Source organism: Phyllobates terribilis, unplaced genomic scaffold (genome assembly GCF_046119375.1).
Source record: "Phyllobates terribilis strain yellow unplaced genomic scaffold, ASM4611937v1 Scaffold_8__6_contigs__length_399053987, whole genome shotgun sequence".
Lineage (NCBI taxonomy): Eukaryota > Metazoa > Chordata > Amphibia > Anura > Dendrobatidae > Phyllobates > Phyllobates terribilis.
In genome coordinates, this window is record NW_027362768.1 from 143621618 (window position 1) to 143637737 (window position 16120).

General features: G+C 45.1%; 1 protein-coding gene across 4 annotated transcripts in view; it reads right to left on the minus strand.

Annotated features, from left to right (window-relative positions):
* Positions 1-3374, minus strand: part of RC3H1 (ring finger and CCCH-type domains 1) — a 59275-nt gene extending 55901 nt beyond the window's left edge. For 3 of the 4 annotated variants that reach the window (XM_073643393.1, XM_073643395.1, XM_073643391.1), the window contains exon 1: positions 3217-3373. The gene's annotated coding sequence lies outside the window, so the exon portion shown is untranslated. Of the gene's footprint in view, positions 1-3216 lie in introns of all 4 variants that reach the window. The other variant, XM_073643394.1, reaches the window with a different exon arrangement.
* Between the last annotated feature and the right edge of the window lie 12746 nt (positions 3375-16120).

The window sequence follows — 16120 nt, forward strand, 5'->3', positions numbered from 1 at the left end:
TTTGGGCACCCCTATTAATCTTAAGCTTATTGTTTTATAAAAATTGGTGTTTGCAACAGCTATTTCAGTTTGATATATGTAATAACTGTTGGACACAGTAATGTTTCTGCCTTGAAATGAGGTTTATTGTACTAACAGAAAATGTGCAATCTGCATTCAAACAAAATTTGACTGATACAAGCGAAGGTTAAATAATTTACAAACACCAGAAAAATCTCAATTGATTTAAAACAATTGGAAAAAAAAAATGAGCTGATGAGATGTCGGACGGTCGAGCAACCACGTTGGTAGTCAGTGGCCCCTGGACCAAAGCCCTGTGAACCTCCTCCTATGTGCAGGCATCTCCGGCTACTTTTCTGACTAGTAAGCCCGGCCCGATGTGATGTGCGCATCACTCCGCAATGATGACATCACAACGGGCCTCAGAAGGAAGGACAGGGATGGCGGCAGGTAGGAGGAGGTTCACAGGGCTCTGGCATGGTGGCCACAGACTACTGGAGCGGCTGCTGGACCATGGTCCTGCAGATATTTTGCTCAGCTCTACTGATCATTGGGGAGGCTGGGGAAGAGAGATAAACATCCCCCATCCAAAATAGGAAAAAAAATTCAAAGCCCAGAGTCAATATTCAGCAATATGGTCGGCCATGCAATTCGGTTACCTATGAAACCAAAGTGCAAACAGTCCCGGAGCGATATGTAAACGTACCCCCACCCCCCCCAACCGTTACTACAAGACACAGTAACAGTATAAAGAATTCTGTGCCTTCCTATTAATCTGAATAGAGCTAGAAAAAATATATACCGTACTGTATGTTTTCTTCAACAACCTCACTTACAAGTAAGGTATGGAATACATCTCCAAATTTTCGGCAACAAATCTACCCCTTGGGAAAACGCTTTTGGGGAATGTTCACACGACGTCTATTTCAGGCCGGTGGAAACAGCTTCAGAAAACGATGTTATTTTTTCCCGCCTGAGTGTCTTTTTTACCATTTTTTTTTTCAGTCGTTTCCTCATCAATTTTGAGTTTCAGCCTATGCGCAGCAAGAGTGAAGACTCAGAATGAATTCTGCACAAAGAATCAACAAGTCGCGGATATGGTTGAAATTTTATGCAACGTGTAGATGAGATTATTCAAGTCTCATTACTGAAGTTGTACTTGAATTAACACTGCGAATTTATGTGCACAATGTGCATTCCCCCTTAGGCAGCAACCAAAAGTGCATGAGAAAAAGGGGAAAAATGCATCAAAATAGTGTTACAGAAAATGCAAATGTATCAGAATAGCCAATAAACAGAGCTATTGTGTATTTTGGTCTGAGAGTAGGTGGAGGGGACAAAAACCTGTATATGTGAACATGGCCTTAGGATATGTTGATAAGGGAAGAAATTGCTGCAATTTCATCTGAAACTGGAAATATCCACACCACATTGCTCTGATTTTGGTGCAGATTTACTGATGAAAATTATGTATATTTTTCTTTTTTTTAAAGAAAAAAAAACTAAACTATATACATCTCTTTTTTCATTCACAAAAAACTGACATGTTGCGGATCTAAAATCCATGCTGTGTGTGTCAGCTCCTGTAGCACGGGGATGAGATTTAGGAAGGTTTCATCCACTTGCAGCTACTGTAACACACGTGATATTTCCACTCATAAATTTGGACTGAAAATCATCAGCGTAGCCGCCGCCCGTGAGCGTGGCCTTACAGGTACACATGAACTCTTGACGCTATTCGTTCAGAAGTCATTCAGAATCTCTAGTAAATCACTTTCCACCAGTGCGGCGACCAGAAAGGTGTCTGTTGCTAAGCAACTGATGCCACAGGGAGCGAGTGACACAGCAGGAATTCCACCATAATGTGAAGATCCTCACCCACCATAGCCGGGTGGAGGGTGCAAATCTGTCCCATCGGAGTGGAGTCCACCAACTTTTTTTGAAGCAAAGCATACAAATAATAAAAGAAAATTTGGGGCAAATTGAACAATTCTGACCATTTCAGTCGATCATTTGGAAATTATAACCGGTCGACCAAAGACTACCATATGTGTAAAGTATCTGCCTGTTTCGGCTGGCATGTTGTTGGGATTGTGCCCCCCCCTTTCTTTTTTTACTTTAATGCATGTATTTTGGGCTAAAACTCAATTTTTGCAATTGGGTTTCATTAAAAATGTTGCACTCTCTTTTGCAGGCTGCAGATTGAGTTAACGGAGAATACATCAGTGAGCTCTAAAGAGAGAGTTGTAGCTCTTTATCTCCCTTGTTCTGAGCTCCTCTCAGTTGATTTCTTGACCACAGATTATATTAAAAGTTGAATGTGCAGGAAAATAAAGAGCCTGGAAAAAGAAAACTGAGCAAAATTTATTGAAAGCCAATTGCAAAAGTGCTTTTTTTTAGCTCCTAATGTAAGAAAAAAAAAACAACACACAAAATTGCCCCCAAAAGGTAAACAATGTGCCCACCGGGGCAGAGGCTTGCAATTCCCCAGAGCAATGATGTCACGTCCGACCAGTGATTGGCTGCAGCGTCCTGTCATATCATTTTATATATTTAGGTCTTTACTGTGTGAAACATTAGAAAAACAAAAATAAATAAATAAATCACTAAGTGTGAAATGACAATGACTGTTGTAACCATAACAACCAGTGATACAATGTTGCAGGATGTTAACGACTCCTCGGTCACGTGATTCGCCCCCCCCCCCCCCCCCACTACTCATTAGCATTCCCACGGGCACACCCTGCCGAGATCCAGGTCCCCAGCACCGCGCACAGCCGGAGCCCGGCCGCCCCACACTGGGCCTAACGGATAATAGCAGCGAACACAAAGAAGGGAGCAGTTGTCCGTAGCAACCAATCAGAACACAGCTCTTATAGAAGCAAAGTGAAAGCGGCAGTCTGATTGGTTGCTATGGGTAACCGCAGCTTCCCTTATCCGCGGCGGTTGTAATCCATATTAGTAAATAGCCTCGCGGTCTGGGCGGGGCAGGTGCAGAGTCACACAGCTCCGGGCCTCCGCCGAGGCGGCCGCGGGCAGTAGAGAGCCCCGAGAAAGCCTGCGGCCTAGTCGTTGTCGCCCAGCAGCAGCTGTAATCGCATCCATCCCCCACCTCCCCCCGGGGAGCTGAGAATAGCACACCCTCCTCCCAGAGAGCGACGGCGCCAGCCGCCATCAGTCCTCACACCCGGCCCCGGGCGGGACTGCAGCACTCACCGGCGATGGGTCTCAGCTGTCCGTGTCCCGGGCATTTCGAGCTGCCGGCGGGGGGCTCGCCTGGCGGAGAGCGGGGAGCATCGTGTCCTTCCGGCTGCTCAGCTCTTCTTCCTGCTCCCAGAATCCTCCGCGATCCCTCCCCTCCCCCAGTCCAGACTCACCCCTCCTCTCCTGAGCGACATCTGCCCACTCCCCCCGTGTCATCCCCACCTCCTGCACCCGCAGCCCTGGACGACGTCTGCTGCACGGGCAGGACACGGACACGTCCTAGACCGGAATCCGCTCCGTGCGGCCACAGAGGAAGCGTTCTGGAAGATGGCACCGTTCACACCACACTCTGCCCTTTGCTCATACGTTACAGAATCACACGTTCTAGACCAAGAACTTGCGCCCTGCAACCGAACACGATACGTTCTAGACTAGATCCGCTCTATGCAACTGAACATGACACGTCCTAGACTGGAATCCGTTATGTTCTAGACTAGGATTCGTGCTATGCAGCCGAACACAATATGTTCTAGACTAGGATCCGCTCCATGCAACCGAATACGACATGTTCTAGACCAGGATCCGCTCTATGCAACCGAATACGACACGTTGTAGACTAGAATCCGCTCTATGCAGCCAAACACGACACGTTCTAGACTAGTATCCGCTCTATGCAACCGAATACGACACGTTCTAGACTAGGATCCGCTCTATGCAGCCAAACACGACACGTTCTAGACTAGGATCCGCTCTATGCAGCCGAACACGACACGTTCTAGACTAGGATCCGCTCTATGCAGCCAAACACGACACGTTCTAGACTAGTATCCGCTCTATGCAGCCGAATACGACACGTTCTAGACCAGGATCCGCTCTATGCAGCCAAACACGACACGTTCTAGACTAGTATCCGCTCTATGCAGCTGAATACAACACGTTCTAGACCAGGATCCGCTCTATGCAACCGAATACGACATGTTCTAGACCAGGATCCGCTCTATGCAACCGAATACGACACGTTCTAGACTATGATCCGCTCTATGCAGCCAAACACGACATGTTCTAGACTAGGATCCGCTCTATGCAGCCAAACACGACACGTTCTAGACTAGGATCTGATCTATGCAGCCAAACACGACACGTTCTAGACTAGTATCCGCTCTATGCAGCCGAATAAGACACGTTCTAGACCAGGATCCGCTCTATGCAGCCAAACACGACACGTTCTAGACTAGTATCCGCTCTATGCAGCCGAATACGACACGTTCTAGACCAGGATCCGCTCTATGCAGCCAAACACGACACGTTCTAGACTAGTATCCGCTCTATGCAGACAAACACGACAAACACGACACGTTCTAGACTAGTATCCGCTCTATGCAACCGAATACGACACGTTCTAGACTAGGATCCGCTCTATGCAGCCGAACACGACACGTTCTAGACTAGGATCCGCTCTATGCAGCCAAACACGACACGTTCTAGACTAGTATCCGCTCTATGCAGCCGAATACGACACGTTCTAGACCAGGATCCGCTCTATGCAGCCAAACACGACACGTTCTAGACTAGTATCCGCTCTATGCAGCTGAATACAACACGTTCTAGACCAGGATCCGCTCTATGCAACCGAATACGACATGTTCTAGACCAGGATCCGCTCTATGCAACCGAATACGACACGTTCTAGACTATGATCCGCTCTATGCAGCCAAACACGACATGTTCTAGACTAGGATCCGCTCTATGCAGCCAAACACGACACGTTCTAGACTAGGATCTGATCTATGCAGCCAAACACTACACGTTCTAGACTAGTATCCGCTCTATGCAGCCGAATAAGACACGTTCTAGACCAGGATCCGCTCTATGCAGCCAAACACGACACGTTCTAGACTAGTATCCGCTCTATGCAACCGAATACGACACGTTCTAGACCAGGATCCGCTCTATGCAGCCAAACACGACACGTTCTAGACTAGTATCCGCTCTATGCAGCCGAATACGACATGTTCTAGACCAGGATCCGCTCTATGCAACCAAACACGACACGTTCTAGACTAGTATCCGCTCTATGCAGCCGAATACGACATGTTCTAGACCAGGATCCGCTCTATGCAACCAAACACGACATGTTCTAGACCAGGATCCGCTCTATGCAACCAAACACGACACGTTCTAGACTAGTATCCGCTCTATGCAGCCGAATACGACATGTTCTAGACCAGGATCCGCTCTATGCAACCAAACACGACACGTTCTAGACTAGGATCCGCTCTATCCAACCGAATACGACACATTCTAGACTAGTATCCGCTCTATGCAGCCGAATATGACACGTTCTAGACTAGGATCCGCTCTATGCAGCCGAATACGACATGTTCTAGACCAGTATCCGCTCTATGCAGCCGAATACGACACGTTCTAGACCAGGATCCGCTCTATGCAACCGAATACGACACGTTCTAGACCAGGATCCGCTCTATGCAACCAAATACGACACGTTCTAGACCAGGATCCGCTCTATGCAACCAAACACGACACGTTCTAGACTAGGATCCGCTCTATCCAACCGAATACGACACATTCTAGACTAGTATCCACTCTATGCAGCCGAATATGACACGTTCTAGACTAGGATCCACTCTATGCAGCCGAATACGACATGTTCTAGACCAGTATCCGCTCTATGCAGCCGAATACGACACGTTCTAGACCAGGATCCGCTCTATGCAACCAAATACGACACGTTCTAGACCAGGATCCACTCTATGCAACCGAATACGACACGTTCTAGACTAGGATCCGCTCTATGCAGCCAAACACGACACGTTCTAGACTAGTATCCGCTCTATGCAGCCGAATACGACACGTTCTAGACCAGGATCCGCTCTATGCAACCGTATACGACACGTTCTAGACTAGGATCCGCTCTATGCAGCCAAACACGACACGTTCTAGACTAGTATCCGCTCTATGCAGCCGAATACGACATGTTCTAGACCAGGATCCGCTCTATGCAACCAAACACGACACGTTCTAGACTAGGATCCGCTCTATGCAGCCAAACACGACACGTTCTAGACTAGGATCGGCTCTATCCAGCCGAATACGACACATTCTAGACTAGGATCCGCTCTATGCAGCCGAATACGACACGTTCTAGACTAGTATCCGCTCTATGCAGCCGAATATGACGCGTTCTAGACCAGGATCCGCTCTATGCAGCCGAATACGACACGTTCTAGACTAGGATCCGCTCTATGCAGCCGAATACGACATGTTCTAGACTAGTATCCGCTCTATGCAGCCGAATACGACACGTTCTAGACCAGGATCCGCTCTATGCAGCCGAATACGACACATTCTAGACTAGGATCCGCTCTATGCAGCCAAACACGACACATTCTAGGCTAGGATCCACTCTATCCAGCCGAACACGACACATTCTAGACTAGGATCTGCTCCATGCAGCCGAACACGACACGTTCTAGACTAGGATCCGCTCTATGCAGCTGAACATGACACGTCCTAGACTGGAATCCATTATGTTCTAGACTAGGATTCGCGCTATGCAGCCGAACACAATATGTTCTAGACTAGGATCCGCTCTATGCAACCGAATACGACATGTTCTAGACCAGGATCCGCTCTATGCAACCGAATACGACACGTTCTAGACTAGGATCCGCTCTATGCAGCCAAACACGACACGTTCTAGACTAGTATCCGCTCTATGCAGCTGAATACGACACGTTCTAGACCAGGATCCGCTCTATGCAGCCGAATACGACACGTTCTAGACCAGGATCCGCTCTATGCAGCCAAACACGACACGTTCTAGACTAGTATCCGCTCTATGCAGCTGAATACGACACGTTCTAGACCAGGATCCGCTCTATGCAACCGAATACGACATGTTCTAGACCAGGATCCGCTCTATGCAACCGAATACGACACGTTCTAGACTATGATCCGCTCTATGCAGCCAAACACGACACGTTCTAGACTAGGATCCGCTCTATGCAGCCAAACACGACACGTTCTAGACTAGGATCCGCTCTATGCAGCCAAACACGACCCGTTCTAGACTAGTATCCGCTCTATGCAGCCGAATACGACACGTTCTAGACCAGGATCCGCTCTATGCAGCCAAACACGACACGTTCTAGACTAGTATCCGCTCTATGCAGCCGAATACGACACGTTCTAGACCAGGATCCGCTCTATGCAACCGAATATGACACGTTCTAGACTAGGATCCGCTCTATGCAGCCAAACACGACACGTTCTAGACTAGTATCCGCTCTATGCAGCCGAATACGACATGTTCTAGACCAGGATCCGCTCTATGCAACCAAACACGACACGTTCTAGACTATGATCCGCTCTATGCAGCCGAATACGACATGTTCTAGACCAGGATCCGCTCTATGCAACCAAACACGACACGTTCTAGACTAGGATCCGCTCTATCCAACCGAATACGACACATTCTAGACTAGTATCCGCTCTATGCAGCCGAATACGACATGTTCTAGACTAGTATCCGCTCTATGCAGCCGAATATGACACGTTCTAGACCAGGATCCGCTCTATGCAACCGAATACGACACGTTCTAGACCAGGATCCGCTCTATGCAACTGAATACGACACGTTCTAGACTAGGATCCGCTCTATGCAGCCGAATACGACATGTTCTAGACCAGGATCCGCTCTATGCAACCAAACACGACACGTTCTAGACTAGGATCCGCTCTATGCAGCCAAACACGACACGTTCTAGACTAGGATCGGCTCTATCCAGCCGAATACGACACATTCTAGACTAGGATCCGCTCTATGCAGCCGAATACGACACGTTCTAGACTAAGATCCGCTCTTTGCAGCCGAACATGACACGTTCTAGACTAGTATCCGCTCTATGCAGCCGATTATGACGCGTTCTAGACCAGGATCCGCTCTATGCAGCCGAATACGACAAGTTCAAGACTAGGATCCGCTCTATGCAGCCGAATACGACATGTTCTAGACTAGTATCCGCTCTATGCAGCCGAATACGACACGTTCTAGACCAGGATCCGCTCTATGCAGCCGAATACGACACATTCTAGACTAGGATCCGCTCTATGCAGCCAAACACGACACATTCTAGGCTAGGATCCACTCTATCCAGCCGAACACGACACATTCTAGACTAGGATCTGCTCCATGCAGCCGAACACGACACATTCTAGACTAGGATCCGCTCTATGCAGCTGAACATGATACGTTCTAGACTGGGATCCATTCTGTGCAGCCGGACGTGATACGTTCTAGACCAGGATCCGCTCTATGCAGCCGAATACGACACGTTCTAGACTAGGATCCGCTCTATGCAGCCGAACACGACACGTTCTAGACTAGGATCCACTCTATCCAGCCGAACACGGCACGTTCTAGACTAGGATCCACTCTGTGCAGCCGGACGTGATACGTTCTAGACTAGGATCCACTCTATCCAGCCGAACACGACACATTCTAGACTAGGATCCGCTCTATGCAGCCGAACACGGCATGTTCTAGACTAGGATCCGCTCTATGCAGCTGAACATGACACGTTCTAGCTAGATCCGCTCTATGCAGCTGAACATGATACGTTCTAGACTGGGATCCATTCTGTGTAGCCGGACGTGATATGTCCTAGACTAAGATCCGCTCTATGCAGCCGAACATGACACGTTCTAGACTGGGGTCCATTCTGCGTAGCTGAATGTGATATGTTCCAGACTTGGGTTCGCTCTATGCAGCTGAATATGATACGTTCTAGACTGGGATCCATTCTGTGTAGCTGAACGTGATATGTTCTAGCCTGGGATCTGCTCTGCTCAACCATACAGCATGCATTAGAAAAAATACACGTTCTAGACTGTGCAGTAATACATGACATGTTCTAAATCAGAATCCACTCTGTGCAGCCGTACATGACACATTCTAGATCAGAATCCGCTATGCGCAGCCGATCATGAAACATTCTAGATTAGGATCCACTCTGTGCAGCCATTCGTGACATGTTGTAGACTAAAATTGTCTCTGTGCAGCCGAACCCGAAAAGCTCTAGACTAGGGTTCGCTCTATGCTGCCGAACATGATGCGTTCTAGACTGGGATCCATTCTGTGTTGCTGAATGTGATATGTTCTAGACTGGGATCTGCTCTGCACAACCGTACAACATGCGGTAGAAAAAATACACGTTCTAGACTGTATTGAATACAAACACATGGGCCATGCACACAGTGAACAAGTCTGTAAGACAGTGTTCACACCACCAAAAGACTGAAACACACAAGGACACAGTAAAACAAACGTATAAAAATACTCTGTTGTAAAAAAGTAACAGTAAACAGCAAGTGCTAGTAATCTGGGTTACCTTGACGTTGGTACAGTGGCTTAGAATACATTTTTTTGCAAAAAACATGTCAACTAAATACCCTGTTTTTTATCACCTTTTTACTAGCACTTGCTGTTTACTGTTACTTTTTTACAACAGAGTATTTTTATACGTTTGTTTTACTGTGTCCTTGTACGTTCTAGACTGTGCAGTAAAACATGACATGTTCTAGATCAGAATCCACTCTGTGCAGCCGATCATGAAACATTCTAGATTAGGATCCACTCTGCAGCCATTTATGACATGTTCTAGACTAAAAATTGTCTCTGTGCAGTTGAACACGAAAACCTCTAGACTACTTTTATGCTCCATGTAGCTATACATTACATGTTCTAGGCTAAAATTCTCTTTGTGCAGCTGAACATGAAACGTTCTAGATTAGAATCCACTCTGTGTAGCTGAACATGACACATTGTAGACCATTATATACTCCGTGCAACCGTACATGGCATGTTATAGACTAGTCTGCTTTATGTAGCAGATCATGACATGTTCTAGACTAGAATCCGATCTGTGCAGCAGAATATGAATCGTTCTAGATTAGAATCTGCTCCGTGCAGCCGAACATCACACGTTCTAGACTAAGTCTGCTCTGTGTAGCTGAACATGACACGTTGTAGACTATTATACACTCTGTGCCCCCGAACATTACACTAAAGTCTGCTTTGTGTCATGATCTCTTGCACAGCGCAGGCTCTAGTCTAGAACGTGTCATGTGTAAATGGGTAAATTAAGGTCTATAGGCTTAGATAGGTTTGTAATGGGGTCAAAAACTGCCTCAAAGAGCGATCGCACCCAGAGAGTTGTGGTTAATGACTGCTCCTCTGAATGGTCTCCAAAGTGGTGACCCCCCCCCCCCCCCACGACTCAGTGCTGGGTTCACTATTATTCAATTTATTTATTAATTATATAGAAGTAGGGCTTAATAGTGTTGTTTCTATTCTTGCACATGGCACTAAACTATATTTTATAGTGCAAAAAAATTGAGTGTTCATAACTTACAGGCATACTTGGACATAATGAGGATTTGGGCATCATCTTGGCAATGTGGATAAGCGTAAATTTATGCACCTAGGGACTAATAATATGCGAGCATCATATGTTATCGGGGGAGTAAAACTATAACAGTCACTTATAGTTACACTCTGGGTGTACTTGTGGAACAGCATGCAATGTCAACCAGTGACTTCTAAGGCCAGCAAGATATTATCAAGTATTAAAAGAAGCATAGACTCACAGGACAAGGACATAATACTACCTCTTTACAAAGCATGGTGGCTCAGTGGTTAGCATTGGTGCTTTGCAGCCTTGATGTCCTGGGTTTAAATCCCACCAAGAGCAACATCTGCAAGGAGTTTGTATGTTCTCCCCGTGTTTGTGTCGGTTTCCCCCGGGTTCTCAGGTTTCCTCCTACACTTCAAAAACCCTTCTCTTTATCCTTATCCATCCCTCAGTTGCACTTTTTCAACCGTACTATGTGACCATATAAGAGAGGATGAATAGTGGTATTGTTGATCATTAGTCTCATGACAGAATTTAGTTTGGGATTTGGAAGCACTGACATCCTGTACAAGTTTAATGCAATTTTCTGGTCTATGCCTCACCAGAAAGGGGCTGTCCAGGCTTGAGGTACAAGTCTGCAGTCACTCTATGTGATGTGAATCCTCACACTGCATGCTGTCAGGATTTTCTGGCGCCGGCAGCAGGAGGGCGCGTGACCGCAAATATGAGATCTTCATCCATGCAGTCACATGCCGACTAGATGTGCTCAGCTTCTCTCAATACATCTAGTCGGGGATGTGGGTGGAAGTGTGCAAATCGCTTACTTGTGGTCACATGATCTCCTGCTCCCGGAGAATCGTGACAGTGTGCATTTTGCACACTAGGAGGATTTACAAGTCTACTGTGACTTAGAGTGACTGCAGACTTGAACCCCAAGACTTGACAACCCCTTTAAGGACAAGTCATTTCTTGTTCAAGGGGCATCTGAGGTCAGGAAAAGCTTCTTACATTAGGTCATTCAAAGGGTTAAGAACAGTCCATACCATAAATTCCTGGATGGCCTCTAAAAATAGAGGATTCCTCCATTGTTAAAAAAAAGATGCATGCAATAAAAAAAATAATCTGGAGGAACTGATATAGACAGTTGTAATTATCATGATTTTACTGTTCATAATAAATGCTGCAGATATGTTGGTATAGTATATTGAGCTGTAGATACGTACATCACAGCCAAATTTCCCCTATATACAGTGTCCACCACAAACCCTTTCATATACAGTGCCAGGCATAGTCCCCCTCCACATGACGATGCTGTCACCTGCTGGCCACACTGGTTATGTCTTTTCTATAGGAGAAAGAGATGCATAATAATTACAAATGATGTCACCATATTTCACAATACAAACGGTATACGTTATGAAATAGATCTTAGGCCTGATGACACTGGTGTGTTGACTTTAAAAATCCATGGCTGTATAATCTTGATATGGAGAGAGAGAGAGCTCATGAGTCCAAGTGTATTTAGTCTGCTCATACAGTCTGACAGCTGCAGATTGTACTGAGCAGTGTGAGATCTCAGTAGCAGGGAGGTGGCACACTGAGAAGCTGTCAACCAGGCTCTGTGGTTGGTAAGTACACCAGCCTCGTCAGGTGCAAAATATCTCATTTTTATCATGTATGCAGTCTAAATATTGTGATTGACTACAGCGGTGGCCGAAGACCTAAGCAACGAGCAGTAAACAATAGAATTAATAATATGCCAGTAATAAAAAGTAAATTGTGATGTTGTTTGTCTTTACAAGCACTTTGCAATTTTAGCCATTGAAGAACTTGAGAATAACCCATTAGTCACCTTTATATAGCAAATTTTATTTATTTTGCTTTTGCGCGTTCACAGTTCCATGTTCATAAAATTGCAGATATTTAGTGACAATACTGAAAACGAAAAATGTACGGAGATGGAAAAGAAAAGTGGCAAAAAAAAGTTATGTGTCATAATGGGGTGTCCTGATTATAGGGTGGTACTAACTTGCCGTTAATGTTCTGACCATGTGCTTTTAGAATAAAGCATCTGTTTTAGCAGGAATTAAGAAAAAGTTTGCCAAGTGGCATTTCTCAACTTGGGAATTGTCAGACACCAAAATGTGTCCCACTGTCTGGAATATATGTCAGGATAATATTAACCATATGTTGTGTTTCATTTTCTGTGTCTGTTGCCCTCTTGTGATCAGGAGGAATATTACAATGTGTGTGTGATCATAGTTATCGCCCATTTTTAGACCTTCTATCTTTAGTATTTCCGTCAACTATAAACGTAAACTAAATAAAAATGAATTGTTGAATTTTTCAAAATTGCATTAACCTTTATTTTTTCAACCAGATTGTTACCACCAAAAGATGGGAGAAATGGATCAGGTGTTTGAACCTAAACTGTCTCAATACTTTTGTTCTCAGGGGAGAACTGTCCGGCAGCAGCTAAGGCTTTGTTCACACCTACATTTTCAGTTATAAGTATCTGTTCCAGTGTAGAATGCAAACTGAAGCAGAAAGGCTCCATTGAATATAATAGGGTCCATCTGGATTCCGTTTTTGCATCCATCATTCAGAACTTTCATTAGGATACGACCCGTGCATGATACCTGTCCACTGTGAATTAATTCCTCCAGGTATGTGGGGATGCAACATCATCGGCACTGCTCGCCTCCTACTGAGGAAATGAGCGGCTCCAATCAACCCCTTTATGGCATCTCGGAATTAAAGGCAGGATACTTTCCTGGCTAGTCTATAATCTAATTTTGAGACGCTCTTGACTCAGGATGTATGCCCTGAGTATATGGAGCTTAGTTTCCTATGCTTAAAGGGATTGTCCATGTATGTGTCTATATACAATATTAGGGAGTTGTAGGTACTAAGTCGAGATTAGCCGCCACCAGACGAGCGTACCTATGCATGGTAGAGATGGCTGCCAGCCGAATGATCGGCCAAAGAATCGTTTAACCGACAGCTATCCAATGTGTATGGAGGATGGGGGGGGGCTTAAGAGTGTACAGAGAGGAATCAGTAAAATGTTGGTGTTTGCGAATCTTTCGAAATTTGTCATTTGCAAATGAATGAATGAGTCCCGGGTTCATCTTAAGTAACTTATAAACTCTATTACTCCCTAATGATTAACCCATCAACGATGAGTGATATATATCTATACGTCATAAATTTGGTGCTGGCGTATGGAGCAGGCTCAGGTGTAAGAGATCAGTATATTTATTATATACTGCAATACTAAAGCATTGATAGTACAAAAGATTAAATGATTGCAGGTTCATATACCCTGGGAGGTGTAAAAAATATGTAACCAGTAATGTTAAAAAAGGTTATCATTACATTCATGCTGCCTGAACCATAGGCAGCATGAATCAGAGCCTGACGGTGCGATTGCAGCCAGGTATTGCAGCCAGGCCAGATATATTTAACTCTGAAACGCTGCAACATTTCACAGAGAACAAAGTTTTAAAATCCGGTTGGGGACCATAGGGAGAAACATCATGAGTCCGATGTGGTCCCCGGATGGCTTCTCCTCGCTCCGCTCCAGTTGATTAACAGGTCTCTCCCATGTGTATGCATAGCAATCATGCATCCAGCCTCCGATTCATGCTGCTTGTGGTCTGGGTGACATGAATCTAATGACAGGTTTTAATCACTTATCTTTTCCAAATCCAAAAATAAAGAAGCATATTTAGTATAGATGCATCCGAAAAAGTCATCTGATATGTCATAATATCAAATTAATTAAAACATACCAAAACTATTGTAAAGAAATAAAGAAAAAAAAAAAAAAACAATTGCAATTTTTTTGATCACTGCACTTGCCACCTAAAAGGCAACCAAAAACGATCAAAACATTGTATGTACTTTGAGATGATATCAATGAAAACTTCAGCTCACACTGCAAAAAACAAGCCTTCACACAGCTCCATGGATGAAAAACTGGAGCATTTCTGTTTTTTTTAAGAGTTTTTAACATGAGTAAAATAAAAAAATAAACAGTATACGTTTGGTATCGCCTTTATTGTACTGACCTAAAGAATCAAGTTACCAGGTCATCTTTACTGCACATAGAAATTGGCAAAATCAAACGCAAAAAAACTATGGCGGATTTGTTATTTAAAAAAAATAATAATATTTTTTACCCCACTTTGAATTTTTTTCCCGTTGTTCAGTACTTTATATGGCATCATCCTAAAGTACACAACCCACAAAAACAAGCCCTCTTGGCTATTTAAATGGGAGAAAAATTATATCTCTTGGAAGAAGGGAAGGAAAAAAATGAAAGCACAAAAACAAAAAATGTCTGCTTCCTTAAAGGGTTTATCTGGGATTATTAATTTTTTTACTATGGATAAGAACTAACAGGCAGGTAGTTGTTAACTACCTCCCTGTTGTGCCCGGCGCCGATCTCCACCAGCACAGAGAGGTCACGGACAATCGCTCCTCCCGGCGATTTTCCAGCCTTCGCTGACGTCGTGTCGACAGAGAAACTGCTTCTCTTCCGTTCTGCTCTGTTGATGGGGGGTAATTGTCAATGTAATTATTATTATTATTTATATAGCGCCATTGATTCCATGGTGCTGTACATAAGGAGGGGTTACATACCAAATACATATATCACTTACAGTAAACAAACTAACAATGATAGACTGATACAGAGGGAAGAGGACCTTGCCCTTGTGGGCTTACATTCTATAGGAATGGGGAAGGAGACAGTTGGTTGAGGGGTTGCGGTAGCTCTGGTGGTGTTGAGGTGGCAGCAGGGTCATGGCAGGCTGTAGGCTTGTTTGAAGAGATGGGTTTTCAGGTTCCGTCTGAAGGATCCAAGTGTGGCGGATAATTGGAAGTGTTGAGGCACAGAATTCCAGAGGATGGGGGATACTCAGGAGAAGTCTTGGAGGCGATTGGGCGAGGAACGAATAAGTGTGGAGGAGAGAAGGAGGTCTTGGGAGGACCGGAGATTACGTGAGGGAATATATCGGGAGATTAGTTCAAAGATGTACAGAGGAGAAAGGTTATGGATGGCTTTATAGGTCAGTGTTAGTAGTTTGAACTGGATACATTGGGCAATTGGGAGCCAGTGAAGGGATTTGCAAAGGGGCTTAGCAGAGGAGTAGCGAGGCGAGAGATGAACAAGTCATGCAGCAGAGTTGAGGATGGACTGGAGGGGTGCGAGAGTGTTAGCAGGTAGGCCACAGAGGAGGATGTTGCAGTAGTCGAAGCGGGAGATGATGAGGGCATGCACAAGCAGTTTAGTAGATTGAGTGTTGAGAAAAGGACAGATTCCGGAAATATTTTTGAGCTGGAGGCGACAGGAGGTGGCGAGAGCTTGGATGTGCGGTTTGAAGGACAGGGCAGAGTTAAGGGTTACTCTGAGGCAGCGGATTGCCGTAACAGAGGAAAGTGTGATGTCAGTTATTGTGATAGAAAGGTCAGGTGGG